This window comes from Mobula hypostoma, chromosome 19 (genome assembly GCF_963921235.1).
Source record: "Mobula hypostoma chromosome 19, sMobHyp1.1, whole genome shotgun sequence".
Taxonomy (NCBI): domain Eukaryota; kingdom Metazoa; phylum Chordata; class Chondrichthyes; order Myliobatiformes; family Myliobatidae; genus Mobula; species Mobula hypostoma.
The window spans coordinates 27,542,208-27,561,012 of NC_086115.1; the positions used below are offsets into that span (position 1 = coordinate 27,542,208).

At 56.0% G+C, this 18,805-nt stretch overlaps 1 protein-coding gene across 4 annotated transcripts in view; it reads right to left on the reverse strand.

Moving 5' to 3' along the window:
* The window catches only part of LOC134358918 (protein bicaudal C homolog 1-like), a 355,666-nt gene that overhangs the window by 124,055 nt on the left and 212,806 nt on the right, over positions 1-18,805 (reverse strand). The gene's annotated exons all lie outside the window — the stretch shown is intronic.

The following is an 18,805-nucleotide window of genomic DNA, read 5'->3' on the forward strand; positions in this document are numbered from 1 at the left end:
AGAGGAGGGAAGGGGAGGGGGAAGAGGAGGGAAGGGGAGGGGGAAGAGGGGGGAAGGGGAAGAGGGGGAAGGAAGGGGAAGAGGGGGGAAGGGAGGGAAGGGGAAGAGGGGGGAAGGGGAAGAGGGGGAAGGGAGGGAAGGGGAAGTGGGGGAAGGGAAGGAAGGGGAAGAGGGGGAAGGGAGGGAAGGGGAGGGGAAGAGGGGAAGGGAGGAGGGAAGGGGAGGGAAGGGGAGGGAAGGGGGGAAGGGAGGGGGGACGGGAGGGGGGCAGGGAGGGGGGAAGGGAAGGGGGGAAGGGAGGGGGGAAGGGAGGGGAGGGAGGGAAGGGGGAAGGGGGAAGGGGGGAAGGGAGGGAAGGGAGAGAAGGGAGGGAAGGGGGAAGGGGGGAAGGGGGAAGGGGAAGGGGGAAGGGAAGGAAGGGAGGGAAGGGAGGGAAGGGAAGGGAGGGAAGGGGGAAAGGGGGAAGGGAGGGAAGGGAGGGAGGGGGAAGGGAGGGAAGGGAGGGAGGGGGAAGGGAGGGAAGGGAGGGAGGGGGAAGGGAGGGGAGGGAGGGGGGAAGGGAGGGGAGGGAGGAGGGGAGGGAGGGGGAAGGGAGGGGAGGGAGGGGGGAGGGGAGGGGGGGAAGGGAGGGGGAAGGGAGGGAAGGGAGGGAGGGAGGGGGAAGGGAGGGAAAGGAGGGGGAAGGGAGGGAAGGGAGGGAGGGGGAAGGGAGGGAAGGGAGGGAGGGGGAAGGGAGGGAAGGGAGGGAGGGGGAGGGGGGAGGGAAGGGAAGGGGAAGAGGAGGGAAGGGGAGGGGAAGAAGAGGGACGAAGGGAGGGAAAGGGAGGGGGAAGGGAGGGAAGGGGAGGGGGAAGGGAGGGAAGGGGAGGGGAAGGGAGGGAAGGGGAGGGGAGGGGGAAGGGAGGGAAGGGGAGGGGGAAGAGGAGGGAAGGGGAGGGGGAAGGGAGGGAAGGGGAGGGGGAAGAGGAGGGAAGGGGAAGGGGAAGGGGAAGAGGAGGGAAGGGGAAGGGGAAGAGGAGGGAAGGGGAGGGGGAAGAGGAGGGAAGGGGAGGGGGAAGAGGAGGGAAGGGGAGGGGGAAGAGGGGGGAAGGGGAAGAGGGGGGAAGGAAGGGGAAGAGGGGGGAAGGGGAAGAGGGGGAAGGGAGGGAAGGGGAGGGGAAGAGGGGAAGGGAGGAGGGAAGGGGAGGGAAGGGGAGGGAAGGGGAGGGAAGGGAGGGGGGAAGGGAGGGGGGAAGGGAGGGGGGAAGGGAGGGGGGAAGGGAGGGGGGAAGGGAGGGGAGGGAGGGGGAAGGGAGGGAGGGGGGAGGGGGGAGGGGGGAAGGGAGGGGGGGAAGGGAGGGGAAGGGAGGGAAGGGAGGGAGGGAGGGGGAAGGGAGGGAAAGGAGGGGGAAGGGAGGGAAGGGAGGGAGGGGGAAGGGAGGGAAGGGAGGGAGGGGGAGGGGGAGGGAAGGGAAGGGGAAGAGGAGGGAAGGGGAGGGGAAGAAGAGGGACGAAGGGAGGGAAAGGGAGGGGGAAGGGAGGGAAGGGGAGGGAGGGGGAAGGGAGGGAAGGGAGGGAGGGGGAAGGGAGGGAAGGGAGGGAGGGGGAAGGGAGGGAAGGGAGGGAGGGGGAAGGGAGGGAAGGGAGGGAGGGGGAAGGGAGGGGAGGGAGGGGGGGAGGGAGGGGGAAGGGAGGGGAGGGAGGGGGGAAGGGAGGGGAGGGAGGGAGGGGGAAGGGAGGGAAGGGAGGGAGGGGGAAGGGAGGGAGGGGGGAGGGGGAAGGGAGGGAAGGGAGGGAGGGGGAAGGGAGGGGAGGGAGGGGGGGAGGGAGGGGGAAGGGAGGGGAGGGAGGGGGGAAGGGAGGGGAGGGAGGGGGCAGGGAGGGGAGGGAGGGGGCAGGGAGGGGAAGGGAGGGAAGGGAGGGAGGGGGAAGGGAGGGGAGGGAGGGGGGGAGGGAGGGAGGGAGGGAGGGGGGAAGGGAGGGGAGGGAGGGGGGAAGGGAGGGGAGGGAGGGGGCAGGGAGGGGAGGGAGGGGGAAGGGAGGGGAGGGAGGAGGGGAGGGAGGAGGGGAGGGAGGGGGGAAGGGAGGGGAGGGGGGACGGGAGGGAAGGGGAGGGGAAGGGAGGGAAAGGGAGGGGGAACGGAGGGAAGGGGAGGGGGAAGGGAGGGAAGGGGAGGGGGAAGGGAGGGAAGGGGAGGGGGAAGAGGAGGGAAGGGGAGGGGGAAGGGAGGGAAGGGGAGGGGGAAGGGAGGGAAAGGGAGGGGGAAGGGAGGGAAGGGGAGGGGGAAGGGAGGGAAGGGGAGGGGGAAGAGGAGGGAAGGGGAAGGGGAAGAGGAGGGAAGGGGAAGGGGAAGGGGAAGAGGAGGGAAGGGGAAGAGGAGGGAAGGGGAAGAGGAGGGAAGGGGAAGAAGAGGGAAGGGGAAGAGGAGGGAAGGGGAAGGGGAAGAGGAGGGAAGGGGAGGGGGAAGAGGAGGGAAGGGGAGGGGGAAGAGGAGGGAAGGGGAGGGGGAAGAGGGGGGAAGGGAGGGAAGGGGAAGAGGGGGGAAGGAAGGGGAAGAGGGGGGAAGGGAGGGAAGGGAAAGAGGGGGGAAGGGGAAGAGGGGGAAGGGAGGGAAGGGGAGGGGGAAGAGGAGGGAAGGGGAGGGGGAAGAGGAGGGAAGGGGAGGGGGAAGAGGAGGGAAGGGGAGGGGGAAAGAGGAGGGAAGGGGAGGGGGAAGGGAGGGAAGGGGAAGAGGGGGAAGGGAGGGAAGGGGAAGAGGGGGAAGGGAGGGAAGGGAGGAGGGAAGGGGAGGGAAGGGGAGGGAAGGGGGGAAGGGAGGGGGAAGGGAGGGGGGAAGGGAGGGGGAAGGGAGCGGGGAAGGGAGGGGAGGGGGGAAGGGAGGGAAGGGGAGGGGAAGGGAGGGAAAGGGAGGGGGAACGGAGGGAAGGGGAGGGGGAAGGGAGGGAAGGGAGGGAAGGGAGGGAAGGGGGAAGGGGGAAGGGGGAAGGGGGAAGGGGGAAGGGAAGGAAGGGAGGGAAGGGAGGGGAAGGAAGGGAGGGAAGGGAGGGGAGGGAAGGGAGGGAAGGGAGAAAGGGGAAGGGAGGGAAGGGAGGGAGGGGGAAGGGAGGGAAGGGAGGGAGGGGGAAGGGAGGGGATGGAGGGGGGAAGGGAGGGGAGGGAGGGGGGAAGGGAGGGGAGTGAGGGGGAAGGGAGGGAGGGGGAAGGGAGGGAAGGGAGGGAGGGGGAAGGGAGGGAAGGGAGGGAGGGGGAAGGGAGGGAGGGGGAGGGGGGAGGGAAGGGAGGGGAGGGAAGGGAGGGGGGAAGGGAGGGAAGGGAGGGGGAAGGGAGGGAAGAGATGGAGGGGGAAGGGAGGGAGGGGAGGGAGGGGGAAGGGAGGGAGGGGGGAAGGGGGGAGAGAAGGGAGGGAAGGGAGGGAAGGGTAGGGAGGGGGAAGGGAGGGAAGGGAGGGGGAAGGGAGGGAAGGGAGGGAGGGGAAGGGAGGGAAGGGAGGGGAAGGGAGGGGGAAGAGGGGGAGGGGGAAGAGGGGGAAGGGGGAAGGGGAAGGGGAGGGAAGGGGAAGAGGGGGGAAGGGGGAAGCGGGGGAAGAGGGGGAAAGGGGGAAGGGGGAAGAGGGGGAAGAGGGGGAAGAGGGGGAAGAGGGGGAAGAGGGGGGAGGGGGAAGGGGAGAGGGAAGAGGGGGAGGGGGAAGAGGGGGAAGGGGGAAGAGGGGGAAGGGGGAAGAGGGGGAAGGGGGAAGGGGAAGGGGAGGGAAGGGGGAAGAGGGGGGAAGGGGGAAGGGGGAAGAGGGGGAAGAGGGGGAAAGGGGGAAGGGGGAAGAGGGGGAAGAGGGGGAAGAGGGGGAAGAGGGGGAAGAGGGGGAAGAGGGGGGAAGAGGAGGGAGGGGGAAGAGGGGGGAGGGGGGAAGAGGGGGGAGGGGGGAAGAGGGAGGGGAGGGGGAAAGGGGGGAGGGGAGAAGGGGAGAAGGGGAAGGGGAGAAGGGGGAGGGGAGAAGGGGGAGAAGGGGAGAAGGGGGAGAAGGGGAGAAGGGGGGAAGGGGGAAGGGGGGAAGGGGGGAGGGGGAAGGGGAGAAGGGGGAAGGGGAGAAGGGGAAGGGGAGAAGGGGAAGGGGGAGAAGGGGAAGGGGGAGAAGGGGAAGGGGGAGAAGGGGAAGGGGAGAAGGGGAAGGGGAGAAGGGGAAGGGGAGAAGGGGAAGGGGAGAAGGGGAAGGGGAGAAGGGGAAGGGGAGAAGGGGGAAGGGGAGAAGGGGGAAGGGGAGAAGGGAGAGAGGGGGAGAAGGGAGAGGGGGAGAAGGGGGTTGGGGAAGGGGAAGGGGGAAGGGGGAAGAGGGAAGGGGAGGGAGGGAAGGGGGAGGGAAGGGGAGGGAGGATAGGGGGAGGGAAGGGGAGGGAGGATAGGGGGAAGGAAGGGTGGGAAGGGGGAGGGAAGGGTGGGAAGGGGGAGGGAAGGGGAGGAGGGAAGGGGGAGGGAAGGGGAGGGAGGGAAGGGGGAGGGGGAGGGAGGGAAGGGGGAGGGAAGGGGAGGGAGGGAAGGGGGGAGGGGGAGGGAAGGGGAGGGAAGGGGAGGGGAGGGAAGGGGAGGGAAGGGGAGGGGGAAGAGGGGGAAGGGGAGGGGAGGGGGAAGGGGATGGGAGGGGGAAGGGGAGGGGGAAGAGGGGGGAGGGGGAAGGGGAGGGGGAAGAGGGGGAGGGGGAAGAGGGGGAAGGGGAAGGGGAGGGAAGGGGGAAGAGGGGGGAAGGGGGAAGGGGGAAGGGGAAGAGGGGGAAAGGGGGAAGGGGGAAGAGGGGGAAGAGGGGGAAGAGGGGGAAGAGGGGGAAGAGGGGGAGGGGGGAAGAGGGGGAAGTGGGGGAGGGTGGAAGAGGGGGGAGGGGGGAAGTGGGGGGAGGGGGGAAGAGGGGGGAGGGGGGAAGAGGGGGGAGGGGGGAAGAGGGGGGAGGGGGGAAGAGGGGGGAGGGGGGATGAGGGGGAGGGGGAGGGGGAGGGGAGGGGGAAAGGGGGGAGGGGAGAAGGGGAGAAGGGGAAGGTGAGAAGGGGAGAAGGGGAGAAGGGGGAGAAGGGGAGAAGGGGAAGGGGGAAGGGGGAAGGGGGAAGGGGGAAGGGGGAAGGGGGAAGGGGAGAAGGGGGGAGGGGGAAGGGGGAGAAGGGGGAAGGGGAGAAGGGGAAGGGGAGAAGGGGAAGGGGAGAAGGGGAAGGGGAGAAGGGGAAGGGGAGAAGGGGGAAGGGGAGAAGGGAGAGAGGGGGAGAAGGGAGAGGGGGAGAAGGGAGAGAGGGGGAGAAGGGGGTTGGGGAAGGGGAAGGGGGAAGGGGGAGAAGGGGGAAGGGGGGAAGGGGGAAGGGGGAAGGGGAGAAGGGGGAGGGGAGAAGGGGGAGAAGGGGAGAAGGGGGGAAGGGGGGAAGGGGGGAAGGGGGAAGGGGGGAAGGGGGAAGGGGGAAGGGGGAGAAGGGGGAAGGGGAGAAGGGGAAGGGGAGAAGGGGAAGGGGAGAAGGGGAAGGGGGAGAAGGGGAAGGGGGAGAAGGGGAAGGGGAGAAGGGGAAGGGGAGAAGGGGAAGGGGAGAAGGGGAAGGGGAGAAGGGGAAGGGGAGAAGGGGGAAGGGGAGAAGGGAGAGGGGGAGAAGGGAGAGAGGGGGAGAAGGGGGTTGGGGAAGGGGAAGGGGGAAGGGGGAGAAGGGGGAAGGGGGGAAGGGGGAAGGGGGAAGGGGAGAAGGGGGAGGGGAGAAGGGGGAGAAGGGGAGAAGGGGGGAAGGGGGAGGGGGGAAGGGGGGAGGGGGAAGGGGGAGAAGGGGGAAGGGGAGAAGGGGAAGGGGAGAAGGGGAAGGGGAGAAGGGGAAGGGGGAGAAGGGGAAGGGGGAGAAGGGGAAGGGGAGAAGGGGAAGGGGAGAAGGGGAAGGGGAGAAGGGGAAGGGGAGAAGGGGAAGGGGAGAAGGGGAAGGGGAGAAGGGGGAAGGGGAGAAGGGGGAAGGGGAGAAGGGAGAGAGGGGGAGAAGGGAGAGGGGGAGAAGGGGAGAAGGGGGTTGGGGAAGGGGAAGGGGGAAGGGGGAGAAGGGGGAAGGGGGAAGGGGGAAGAGGGAAGGGGAGGGAGGGAAGGGGGAGGGAAGGGGAGGGAGGATAGGGGGAGGGAAGGGGAGGGAGGGGATAGGGGGAAGGAAGGGTGGGAAGGGGAGGGAAGGGTGGGAAGGGGGAGGGAAGGGGAGGAGGGAAGGGGGAGGGAAGGGGAGGAGGGAAGGGGGAGGGAAGGGGAGGAGGGAAGGGGGAGGGAAGGGGAGGGAGGGAAGGGGGAGGGGGAGGGAGGGAAGGGGAGGGAAGGGGAGGGAGGGAAGGGGGGAGGGGAGAAGGGGAGAAGGGGAAGGGGAGAAGGGGGAGAAGGGGAGAAGGGGGAGAAGGGGAGAAGGGGGAGAAGGGGAGAAGGGGAAGGGGGAAGGGGGAAGGGGGAAGGGGAAGGGGGAAGGGGGAAGGGGGAAGGGGGAAGGGGGGAGGGGGAAGGGGGAGAAGGGGGAAGGGGAGAAGGGGAAGGGGAGAAGGGGAAGGGGAGAAGGGGAAGGGGAGAAGGGGAAGGGGAGAAGGGGAAGGGGAGAAGGGGGAAGGGGAGAAGGGAGAGAGGGGGAGAAGGGAGAGAGGGGGAGAAGGGAGAGAGGGGGAGAAGGGGGTTGGGGAAGGGGAAGGGGGAAGGGGGAGAAGGGGGAAGGGGGGAAGGGGGGAGGGGGAAGGGGGAGAAGGGGGAAGGGGAGAAGGGGAAGGGGAGAAGGGGAAGGGGAGAAGGGGAAGGGGAGAAGGGGAAGGGGAGAAGGGGAAGGGGAGAAGGGGAAGGGGAGAAGGGGGAGAAGGGGAAGGGGAGAAGGGGAAGGGGAGAAGGGGAAGGGGAGAAGGGAGAGAGGGGGAGAAGGGAGAGGGGGAGAAGGGGAAGGGGAGAAGGGGAAGGGGAGAAGGGGGAAGGGGAGAAGGGGAAGGGGAGAAGGGGAAGGGGGGAAGGGGGAAGGGGGAAGGGGAGAAGGGGGAGGGAAGGGGAGAAGGGGAAGGGGAGAAGGGGAAGGGGAGAAGGGGAAGGGGAGAAGGGGAAGGGGAGAAGGGGGAAGGGGGGAAGGGGGAAGGGGGAAGGGGAGAAGGGGGAGGGAAGGGGAGAAGGGGAAGGGGAGAAGGGGAAGGGGAGAAGGGGGAAGGGGAGAAGGGAGAGAGGGGGAGAAGGGGGAAGGGGAGAAGGGGAAGGGGAGAAGGGGGAAGGGGAGAAGGGAGAGGGGGAGAAGGGAGAGAGGGGGAGAAGGGAGAGGGGGAGAAGGGAGAGAGGGGGAGAAGGGGGTTGGGGAAGGGGAAGGGGGAAGGGGGAGAAGGGGGAAGGGGGGAAGGGGGAAGGGGAGAAGGGAGAGGGGGAGAAGGGAGAGAGGGGGAGAAGGGAGAGGGAGAGAAGGGAGAGGGGGGAGAAGGGGGTTGGGGAAGGGGAAGGGGGAAGGGGGAGAAGGGGGAAGGGGAAGGGGGAAGGGGGAGAAGGGGGAAGGGGGGAAGGGGGAAGGGGAGAAGGGAGAGGGGGAGAAGGGAGAGAGGGGGAGAAGGGAGAGGGGGAGAAGGGAGAGAGGGGGAGAAGGGGGTTGGGGAAGGGGAAGGGGGGAGAAGGGGGTTGGGGAAGGGGAAGGGGGAAGGGGGAGAAGGGGGAAGGGGAAGGGGGAAGGGGGAGAAGGGGGAAGGGGGGAAGGGGGAAGGGGAGAAGGGAGAGGGGGAGAAGGGAGAGAGGGGGAGAAGGGAGAGGGGGAGAAGGGAGAGAGGGGGAGAAGGGAGAGGGGGAGAAGGGAGAGAGGGGGAGAAGGGGGTTGGGGAAGGGGAAGGGGGGGAGAAGGGGGTTGGGGAAGGGGAAGGGGGAAGGGGGAGAAGGGGGAAGGGGAAGGGGGAAGGGGGAGAAGGGGGAAGGGGGGAAGGGGGAAGGGGAGAAGGGAGAGGGGGAGAAGGGAGAGGGGGAGAAGGGAGAGAGGGGGAGAAGGGAGAGGGGGAGAAGGGAGAGAGGGGGAGAAGTGGGTTGGGGAAGGGGAAGGGGAGAAGGGGGTTGGGGAAGGGGAAGGGGGAAGGGGGAGAAGGGGGAAGGGGGGAAGGGGGAAGGGGAGAAGGGAGAGGGGGAGAAGGGAGAGAGGGGGAGAAGGGAGAGGGGGAGAAGGGAGAGAGGGGGAGAAGGGGGTTGGGGAAGGGGAAGGGGGGAGAAGGGGGTTGGGGAAGGGGAAGGGGGAAGGGGGAGAAGGGGGAAGGGGAAGGGGGAAGGGGGAGAAGGGGGAAGGGGGGAAGGGGGAAGGGGAGAAGGGAGAGGGGGAGAAGGGAGAGAGGGGGAGAAGGGAGAGGGGGAGAAGGGAGAGAGGGGGAGAAGGGAGAGGGGGAGAAGGGAGAGAGGGGGAGAAGGGGGTTGGGGAAGGGGAAGGGGGGAGAAGGGGGTTGGGGAAGGGGAAGGGGGAAGGGGGAGAAGGGGGAAGGGGAAGGGGGAAGGGGGAGAAGGGGGAAGGGGGGAAGGGGGAAGGGGAGAAGGGAGAGGGGGAGAAGGGAGAGGGGGAGAAGGGAGAGAGGGGGAGAAGGGAGAGGGGGAGAAGGGAGAGAGGGGGAGAAGGGAGAGGGGGAGAAGGGAGAGAGGGGGAGAAGGGGGTTGGGGAAGGGGAAGGGGGGAGAAGGGGGTTGGGGAAGGGGAAGGGGGAAGGGGGAGAAGGGGGAAGGGGAAGGGGGAAGGGGGAGAAGGGGGAAGGGGGGAAGGGGGAAGGGGAGAAGGGGGAAGGGGAAGGGGGAGGGGGGGAGAAGGGGGAAGGGGGAGAAGGGGGAAGGGGGGAAGGGGGAAGGGGAGAAGGGGGAAGGGGAAGGGGGAAGGGGGAGAAGGGGGAAGGGGGGAAGGGGGAAGGGGAGAAGGGAGAGGGGGAGAAGGGAGAGGGGGAGAAGGGAGAGAGGGGGAGAAGGGAGAGGGGGAGAAGGGAGAGAGGGGGAGAAGGGAGAGGGGGAGAAGGGAGAGAGGGGGAGAAGGGAGAGGGGGAGAAGGGAGAGAGGGGGAGAAGGGAGAGGGGGAGAAGGGAGAGGGGGAGAAGGGAGAGAGGGGGAGAAGGGAGAGGGGGAGAAGGGAGAGAGGGGGAGAAGGGAGAGGGGGAGAAGGGAGAGAGGGGGAGAAGGGAGAGGGGGAGAAGGGAGAGAGGGGGAGAAGGGAGAGGGGGAGAAGGGAGAGAGGGGGAGAAGGGGGTTGGGGAAGGGGAAGGGGAGAAGGGGGTTGGGGAAGGGGAAGGGGGAAGGCGGAGAAGGGGGAAGGGGGGAAGGGGGAAGGGGGAGAAGGGGGAAGGGGGGAAGGGGGAAGGGGGAAGGGGAGAAGGGGGAAGGGGAGGGGGGAGGGAGAGGGAGAGAGAAAGAGATAGATAGTGTGCCTCCAGCTGTGACCTCACATCCTTGAATCGTTTAATAATAAAGTGAAAAAATGGAGCATCAAATCCATGGTGGTGGTCTGAAGAATTGTTCATATGCCTTATTTTCAATCTTCAACAAAAAATAAAAATAATGGAAAGGTGACAGCAAGCTGACAATCCACCCAAGCACAATACCAGTTCTTTTTCAGAACATGGTTCACAATGTGCTAACATCATCTGGTAACCATTAAAATATAATTGCATCAGCATCCCCATCAAGGCCTGCGTGACTGGAGTGGAACCTTTAAGCAGCTGTGAGCTGTCCACTTGCACATCCTATACACTGGAGATGTTCTGCTGCACTATGTTTTGCGTAATAACAAACAGTAAAATAAAAGACAAACTCATTATTAGGTACAAAGTATTTCATTAGTCACTCAGAAACAGTGGCACATTGTAATTTAATCCTAACTCTGGCCAAAATTGAAGCCCTTACACACATTCTACTTTGAACTGGGATCACTGTTTAAAAACAAGTGGTCACTCACAATATAGAGATGAGGTAAAGTTTTTCCCTCTCAGACCACCAGGCGTCTTTGAAGCTTGCTTCATGAAAGAGCAGTTGAAGTAGAGTCTGAATATTTTTAAGGCAGAATCAGATAGATTCTTGATAAGTGAGGGGTTGAGCGTTACTGTGGGTAGATGGGAACACAGAGGTATGCTTACAATCAGATCAGTTATTACATGGAGAAGGAAGCTTCAAGGGCAAGTGGCTTATTCCTGGTCCTAATTTGTATGTTTGCGTGTTGCATTCCAACTAAATTATCCAGTGTTGTAACCTACTTTGGCAGTCATGGCCTCATATTTGAAAAACAATGCAGTGTTCTAGAGCAAACACACAAAATGCTGGAGGAACTCAGCAGGTCAGGCAGCACCTATGGGGAGACCAGGACAGCACAGCACAGTCTGTGCCGAGGTGAGGAGTGAGCTTGGGCCAAAACAAAAGGAGTAGGGTCACCTGATGCAGAAAGAAAATTACAAGGACTCATTACCCTCTGAGAGAAAGGATCTCATTACTACAAAATCTGGCAGTACAGACGATAAACCTGAGGAGCACAAATACAAAAGCCAAGGATTCAGATTTCCACTTGCTTGTACTCTTATGGACTTGTCACAATTTAGTAAAGCTTGGCCAGACTTTTATAGACACACAGTGGAGAGTATCAGTTGCATCACAGCCTGGTATGGGAAACATCAATGTCCAGGAATGGAAAAGTCTGCAGAAAGTGGTGTATACAACCCAGTCCGACACAGACAGAGCCATCCTCACCTTTGAGTGTATTTACACGGAGCACTGCCATAAAAAAGCAGCATCTATTCTCAAAGACCATTCCCTCCCCCCACCCCACCCCCAACACTATCCAGGCCATGCCCTCATCTCGCTACTATCATCAGGAAGGAAGTACAGAAGCCTTTGGTCCCATACCACCAGATTCAGGAATAGTTATTACCCTGCAGCCGTCAGGCTTCTGAACAGACATGGATAACTTCAATCACCACTACTCTGAACTGATTCTATGACCTGCAGACTCACTTTCAATAACTTTTTATAACTCATGTTTCCAGTGTTATATTCATTTGCAGTTTGTCTTCTTTTGCACTTTTGTTATTTGTCAGTCTTTATGTGTATTTTTTCCTTAAAATTTCCACTGTATTTCTTTATCTTCCCATAAATGACAGCAAGTAAATGAATCTCAGGGTAGTATATGGTACCATATACATACTTTGATAATAAATTTACTTTGAACTTTGAACCAGATGAAAATAGCACGGGAGTTTATGCACAAAAGCTCAGGACAATTTAACCTTGTGCAATTTTGTGCTCCAGTTTAAATCCTCTTATTGTTCAAACTTGCAACAAGATTAAATTAATTGCAAATTTCTGCTAAATACATTTGCTTTCAGAGCCCTATAAGTAAGCAAGCACACAGACAATATCAAGTGATTTTTTAAAAAAGATTTATGAGTAATTTCTATATAAATTTATTCAGAAATGAGAAACATGACCAAAAACTGTAAATATTGTATTACATTTTTTAAGTTTTCCATTAGCATTCCAAGGTGTTGAACTGACAAGATTAAAATTGCAAATATTTTGAGGGAAGCTTGGTAACTGGGAGGTCTCCAAAAGTAAAATGTTGAGAGTACCAAGTCTGTATGTTCCTGTTAAAATAAAACACAAGGATAACAGGTTTAGGGAACCTTGGTTTTTGAGAGATATTGAAGTCTTGGTGAAGATGAAGGAAGAGGTACATAGCAAGTATAGGTGGGAAAAAACATGAGGTGCTAGAGGAGTATAAGAAATGCAAGAGAACACTTAAGAGGGAAATTAGGAGGGTTAAAAGGCAGGACATTGCTCTGCCAGACAAGGTGAAGGCAAATCCCAAAGGGTTTTTACAGATATATTAAGAGCAAAAGGATTGCAAGGGACAAAATTGGTCCACTTGAAGATCAACATGGTCATCTATGCATGGAGCTGATAGAGATGGGGGAGATCCTGAATGGATTTTTTGTATCTGTACTTTCTAAGGAGATGGATACTGAATCTATAGAACTGATGCAAAACAGTAATGAGGCCATGAACCATATCTGGAATAGAGAAGAGGAGGTGCTTGCTCTCTCGAGGCAGATTGGGATGGATAAGTCCCCAGGGCCTAACAAGGTGCCTGCTTGGACCTTGTGGGAGGATAGTGCAGAAATTGCAGGGGCCCTGGCCGATGTACTTAAAATGTCCTTAACCATAGGTGAGGTATCTAAGAACTGGGGGATAGTTAGTTTTGTTCATTTGTTCAAGAAAGATTCTAAAAGTAAACCGGGAACTTAGACATCAGTGATTAAATTATTGGACTGTGTTCTAAGGAACAAGATATATAAGTATTTGGATAGGCAGGGCCTAACTAGGGATAGTTAACATGGCTTTGTGCACGGTAGGTCATGTCAAGCCAATCTTATAGAGCTTTTCAAGAAGGTCACCAGGAAAGTTGATTAAGGAAAGGCAGTGGATGTTGTCTACATGGACTTCAGCAATGCCTTTAACAAAACCCCACCTGGGAGGTTGATCAGCCACTTGGCATTCAGGGTGAAGTACTAAAATTGATTCAGTATTGTCTTAGTGGGAGAAACCAGAAAATGGTAATAGATGGTTGTCTCTCTGACTGGAGGCCTGTAAATAATGGTATGCTGTAGGAATTGGTGCCAGGTTTCTTGTTCTCATTTATAATGAAGTGGATGATAATATGGCAAACTGGATCAGCAAGCTTGCAGATGACAACAGGATTGGGGGTGTAGTGGACAGTGAGGAAGGCTACCAAAGCTTGCAGTGGGATCTGGACCAGCTGGAAAAATGGGCTGAAAATGGAAGACGGACTTTAATGAAGACAAACGTGATTTACTGAACTTCGGGAGGACCAACCAAGGGTAGGTTGAGCAGTAGGGCATAGAGGAGTGTGATAAGACCAAGGGATCTGGGAATACAGATCCCTAATTCCTTGAAAGTGATTTCACAGGTAGAAAGGGTTATAAAGAAAGTTTTTTGGCACATTGGTCTTCATAAAACAAAGTACTGAGTACAGGAATAGGGATTTTAAACGCAAACAACAGGAATTCTGCAGATGCTGGAAATTCAAGCAGCACACATAAAAGTTGCTGGTGAACGCAGCAGGCCAGGCAGCATCTCTAGGAAGAGGTGCAGCCTGGCCTGCTGCGTTCACCAGCAACTTTTATGTGTGTTACAGGAATAGGGATGTTATGTTGAAATCATATAAGACGTTGGTGAGGCCCAATTTGGAGTATTGTGTGCAGTTCTGATAACATACCTACAGTGAAGATATCAATAAGGATTGAAAGAGTATAGAGAAAATTTACAAGGAAGTTGCTTGGATTTGAGGACCTGAGTTACAAGGAAATGTTGAATGGGCTAGGACTTTAATCTCTGGAGTATAGGAGAATGAGGGGAGATTTGATAAAGGTATACACATTCCTGAGGGGTAGAGACAGTGTAAAAGCAAGCAGATTTTTTCTACTGAGGTTGTGACAGACTAGAACTAGAGCACATGGGTTAAGAGTGAAATATTTAAGGGGAATCTGAGGTGGACCTTCTTCACTCAGATGCTGGTGAGAGTGTAGAATGAGCTGGCAATGGAAGTGGTGGATGGAGGTTCAATTGCAACACTTAACAGAAGGCACATGGGTGGGAGGGATGTGGGGGGTGATGATCAATGGGATTAGGCAGAATAATATTTTGGCACAAACTAGATGGGCTAAAGGATCTTTTTTGTGCTGCAGTTCTCCGTGACTCTATGCTTGCCTCCAGTTGTTTAACTAGTTTCCACTCAAATATGTGAAGGTAAAAAGCTCAAGCTGAGTTGTGTAAGCTTCAGTAGTGTTGCAACAATCATCTTGCACTCAACATCAGTAAAACCAAGGAACTGATTGTAGACATCAAGAAGTGGAAGTTCACTGATTAAACACACACCAGTCTTCATCAAGAGATCAGCATTGGAAAGAGTGAGCAGTTTCAAATTATTGCATTTCATCATCTTTGAAGATCTATCCTGGGCCCAATATTGATGCAATTACAAAGAAAACATAGCATTAAGAGCCTGAGGAGATTTGGTATGTCACTACAGATTCTAACAGGTGAAGAGAATTCTAACTGGTTACATCACCATCCAGTATTGAGGGCACCACTGCACAGGATTGGAAAAAGCTGCAGAAGATTGTAAACTCAGCCAGCTCCACCATGGGCACTAGCCTCCCTGGTATCGAGGAAGTCTTCAAAAGGCGATGCTTCAAAAAGGTGGCATCCATCATTACGTGCCCCCATCACCCAGGACATTCCCTCTTCTCTTTGCTACCATCAGGGAGAAGGTACAGGACCCTAAAGACACACACTCTCAACGTTTTAGGAACAGCTTTTACCCCTTCATTATCAGATTTCCGAATGGACAAAGACCAACCCATGAACACTGCCAGACTATTTTTTCGTCCTCGTTTCACACTACTCACTTAAACGTGATTCTGATAAAACTTATTTGGGTAGATTTTGTATTCAGAAACATGTGAATAAGCTTGAGAAGAAACTCAGGGAAAGAAGGATACTTTCCAAATGCAACCCAGTTGGTGCCAAATTCTGTAATGGTGTTGAAGTGGAAACTCTACACCACTGGGTCTCACACTCCTGTTGTGTATACTCACTACACCTAGCCAGAACCCTATCACTAACTCACTAATAGTAATCAACAAGTTCTAAATGTAACTCAGGAGTCAAAACTCATTTTGCTGCTGTTACCTGATACGCGAGGGTAAAAAGATCTTGGTGGCTTTGAAGGATTGCAGGAATATACAAACGCAAACTCCATTTAAAGGCTAAGTGATCCCATGGCGTTCCTGTGGTTGCAATCAGTTTGAGTCAGTAAAGCAACAGAACCGAAAGGCATTTACAAAACAGACTGAAGACAGTGTGTGGAAAACTGAACCTTTGTATCTGTGTTCCACAGATTTATTTAAACACAACAGAATCTGCAGATGCTGGAAATCCAGAGCATCACGTACCAAATGCTGGAGGAATTCAGCAAGGCTGGCAACATCTATGGAAATGAATAAGCAGTCGATATTTCACTCAGACCCTTTGTCAGGAAGTGGGGGGGGGGGGGGAGAGAGAAGAAGCCTGAATAAGAAGGTGGGGAGTAGAGAAGTACAATCTAGAAGGTGATAGTTGAAGCCAAGTGGTGAGGGAAGGGGGGATGACATAAGAGCTGGGAGGTGATAGATAGAAAAAGCCTGGAAAAGAAGGAATCTGATAAAAGGGGGAACCATGGGTGAAAGGGAAAGAGGAGGGGCACCAAAAGGAGGTAAGGGGGAGCCAGAGATAAGGCGACTCTCAGGTTGGAGGAGCAGTAGCTCTTACTCTGCCTTGATAGCCTCCAACCTCATGGCATGAACAATGATTTCTCTAACTTACGGTAACATTTCCCCCTCTCCCTTCTTCAAATGCCCACTCTGGCTCCCCTCTTACCTCAGTTCATACATTCTGCAATTCGTGTATGCACCTTCTTTGAAAAGGTGTTCATTTGTGGATGTGGATGCTGCCAACAAGACCAGCATTTACTGTCTAACAGTATCCTGACTGTGTGTGTCACAGGCTGGTATGGAAACACCACTGTCCGTGAATGGAAAAGCCTATCAAAAGTGGTGGATAAACACATTTCCAAAGGAGGGCTGCCACAGGAAAGCAGCATCCATCAGCGAAGGCCACCACCATCCAGGCCATGCTCTCTTCTCGCTACTGCCAAAGTGAGAAAGGAACCTTAGGTCCCAGACCACTAGGTTCAGGCACAGTCATTAGCCTACAGGCAACAGACTCCTGAACCAGCATAGTTAACTTCATTCACCTCAACTCTGAACTGATTCCGAAACCAATGCACTCACTTTCAAGTCTCGACAACTCTGTTATTTATTTGTTTTTTATAACCATATCTCACATATATCAATTATGGGGAAAGATAGGGCAAATACAATGGAGGAACTAGTAGCACTCACGAGGACAGGGAATGAATATCAGGAATGCAATGTTATGTTTTTCACCGAGACATGGTTACATGAACAAATCCCAGATTCTAATGCTACTGTGAATGGGTTTACAAGGATACAAGCAGACGCAGTTAATCTACCGTGCTGTAAGAGGAAGGGAGGTGGGCTTGCTGTGCTTATGAGCAACAGATGGTGAAATCCTGGTCACATTTCTGTAAAAGAATGAATCTGCAGTCTGGACATCAAACTGCTTGCTATGAATTTGCGTCCATTTCATCTCCTGCGTGAGTTCAGCCATGCCATATTGCTCGTTGTCTACATTCTACCGCCCTGATGCAGTCCGGATGCTGCATGTGACATCATACATCCCTTCGAGGAACTCCAGACTCAACACCCCAATGTGTTCATTGAAGTGTCGGGAGACATCAACCATGTTTCTCTCTCGACAACCCTGTCCACCTTCAAACAGTTTGTCAAATGTCATACAAGAGAAAAAAAAACACTGGATCAATTAAAGATGCATGCAGCTCTACAGCATCCCCCACCCCACTGGGAAGATCAGATTACATCCTGGTTCACCTCTTGCCTTTGTATAAACCCAAAGTACAGCAACAGCTAGATACCACCAGGATGGTAAAGAAATAGTCTCCAAAGGCCATCGAGGCCTTGAATGGCTGCTTTGAAGCTACTGACTGGAATGTGCTTTGTGAACCATATGGGGAGGACATCGTTGGACTTACTGATTACATCACTGGCCACATCAACCTCTGGGTCGGCACTGTAATACCATCAAGGACTGTTTGCTGCTTCTCTGTCAACAAACCATGGGTCACCAGTGATCTAAAGACTTTTCTCAACCACAATAAGAGAGTCTTTAGATCAGGAGACAGGGAGGAATTGAAACATGCAGAGGGAGCTGAAGGAGAAGATCAGGCTGACTAAAGAGGAATACAGGAGAGAGCTGGAGAACAAGCTTGGGCAGAGTAGCACACAGAAGGTGTGGAGAGGCATAAAGAACATCTCTGGCTTCAACCAGCTTAGTTGCAGAGCCCTGGAACATAGCCATGAATGATCTAATGAGTTAAACCAATTCTTCAATAGGTTTGACAATTGGCCTCCTGTTCATACCCCCCTCCCCCCCTCAGAACATGAGTCCAGGTGCCAAGGTACCCAGTGCTCCCTCAGCACCAACACCTCCCTCCTCCAGTACAACACATGGATGAACAATACAGGCTACCACTGTCTACATCCCTTCCTTGCCCTGTATCTACCATTCACACCCCCACATACCAACTGCTATTGTCCCAATCTTCACCTCCCCCAGCCCCACCTTCCATTAACTCCACTGTCATTATGGACTCACCTTCACTACTGAGCAGCTGAGAAGGGCTCTGGGGAAACTCAGACACAGCAAAGCTTTGGGACTGAATGGCATGAACCCCAAGGTCCTGAAGGAGTGCACTGAGCAGCTATGTCGAGTTCTCCAGCGCATTTTTAATCTCTGTCTCAGCCTGGAAAAGGTCCCAACTGTGTGGAAACATCATGTGAGGTCCCAGTATCCAAGAAGGGCCAACTGAAAGTCTTGAATGACTACCATTCAGTGGCCCTGACCTCACACATCACAAAGACCCTCGAGAGGCTGGTCCTGGCTCACCTCCAATCCCTGTTCAGATCAGCCCTTGATCCCCTGCAGTTTACCTACCAGGAGCACATCGGAGTCGACAATGATGCCATCTACCTGCTGATCATAGCCTACTCCCATTTGGATCATGTTATTTTGATTTCTTAAGTGCCTTCAATACCATACAGCCCTCATTGGTGGGGGAAAAGCTCTGCTCAGTGCAGATGGGCACCTCCATTGTATCCTGGATAATGGACTACCTGACTGGCAGACCACAGTATGTGCAGTTTCAGAGCTGTGTGTCAGACGTGGCTATATGCAGCACTGGCACCCCACAGGGGACTGCATTGGCTCCCTTCCTGTTTACCCTGTATATATTGGACTTCAGATATGTCATCTGCAGAAATTCTCTGATGACTCAGCGATAGTTGGGTGTATAAAGGGAGGGTGGGAGGATGAATACAGGGCCCTGGTGGAGGACTTTGCTGAATGGTGCAAGCTGAATCATCTGCAGCTCATCATCAGTAAGACAAAGGAGATGGTGATGGACTTTAGGAAGACTAAGCCTGCACTGCTCCCTGTTACTATTGATGGTGAGGACATGGATGTGGAGAGGACCTACAACTACCTGGGGTGCACCTGGATGACAGACTTGATGCAGCACCAACACAGAGGCTATGTACAAGAAGGGCCAGAGTCACCACTACTTCCTGAGGAGACTAAGGTCCTTTGGAGTATGCAGGCCTCCACTTCATGCTCTACCAGTCTGTTGTCACCAGTATAACCAGCTATGCGCTGGTGTGGCAGGGCAATGGCATCAAAGTGGGTGATGCCAGAAGGCTCAATAAACCAATTAGAAAGGCTGGCTCTGTTATAGGAGTCAAACTGGACACATTGGAGGCTGTGGTAGAACAAAGGACTCTATGGAAAATCCTGGGAATTCTGGATAATGTTTCTCACCCTCTGCATACCAACTTGGCTGAACAGAGGAGCACTTTTAGTAACAGACTCAGACAACTGCACTCCAAAGAGTGCTGTACGAGGTCATTCTTACTCTCAACATTAGGGTCTATAAAGAGTCAAATACAAGGGACATGATGACCTCTCCTGTTAGACTGTTTAAGATAATTTAAGTTAACTTATTTTTAGTTATACTTCTTACTTCTCTTCTATTATTGTTTATCTGTGAACTTGTAATGCTACTGTGACACTGTAATTTCCTTTGGGATCAATAAAGTATCTATCTATCTTATTTGCATAGTTTGCCTTCTTTTG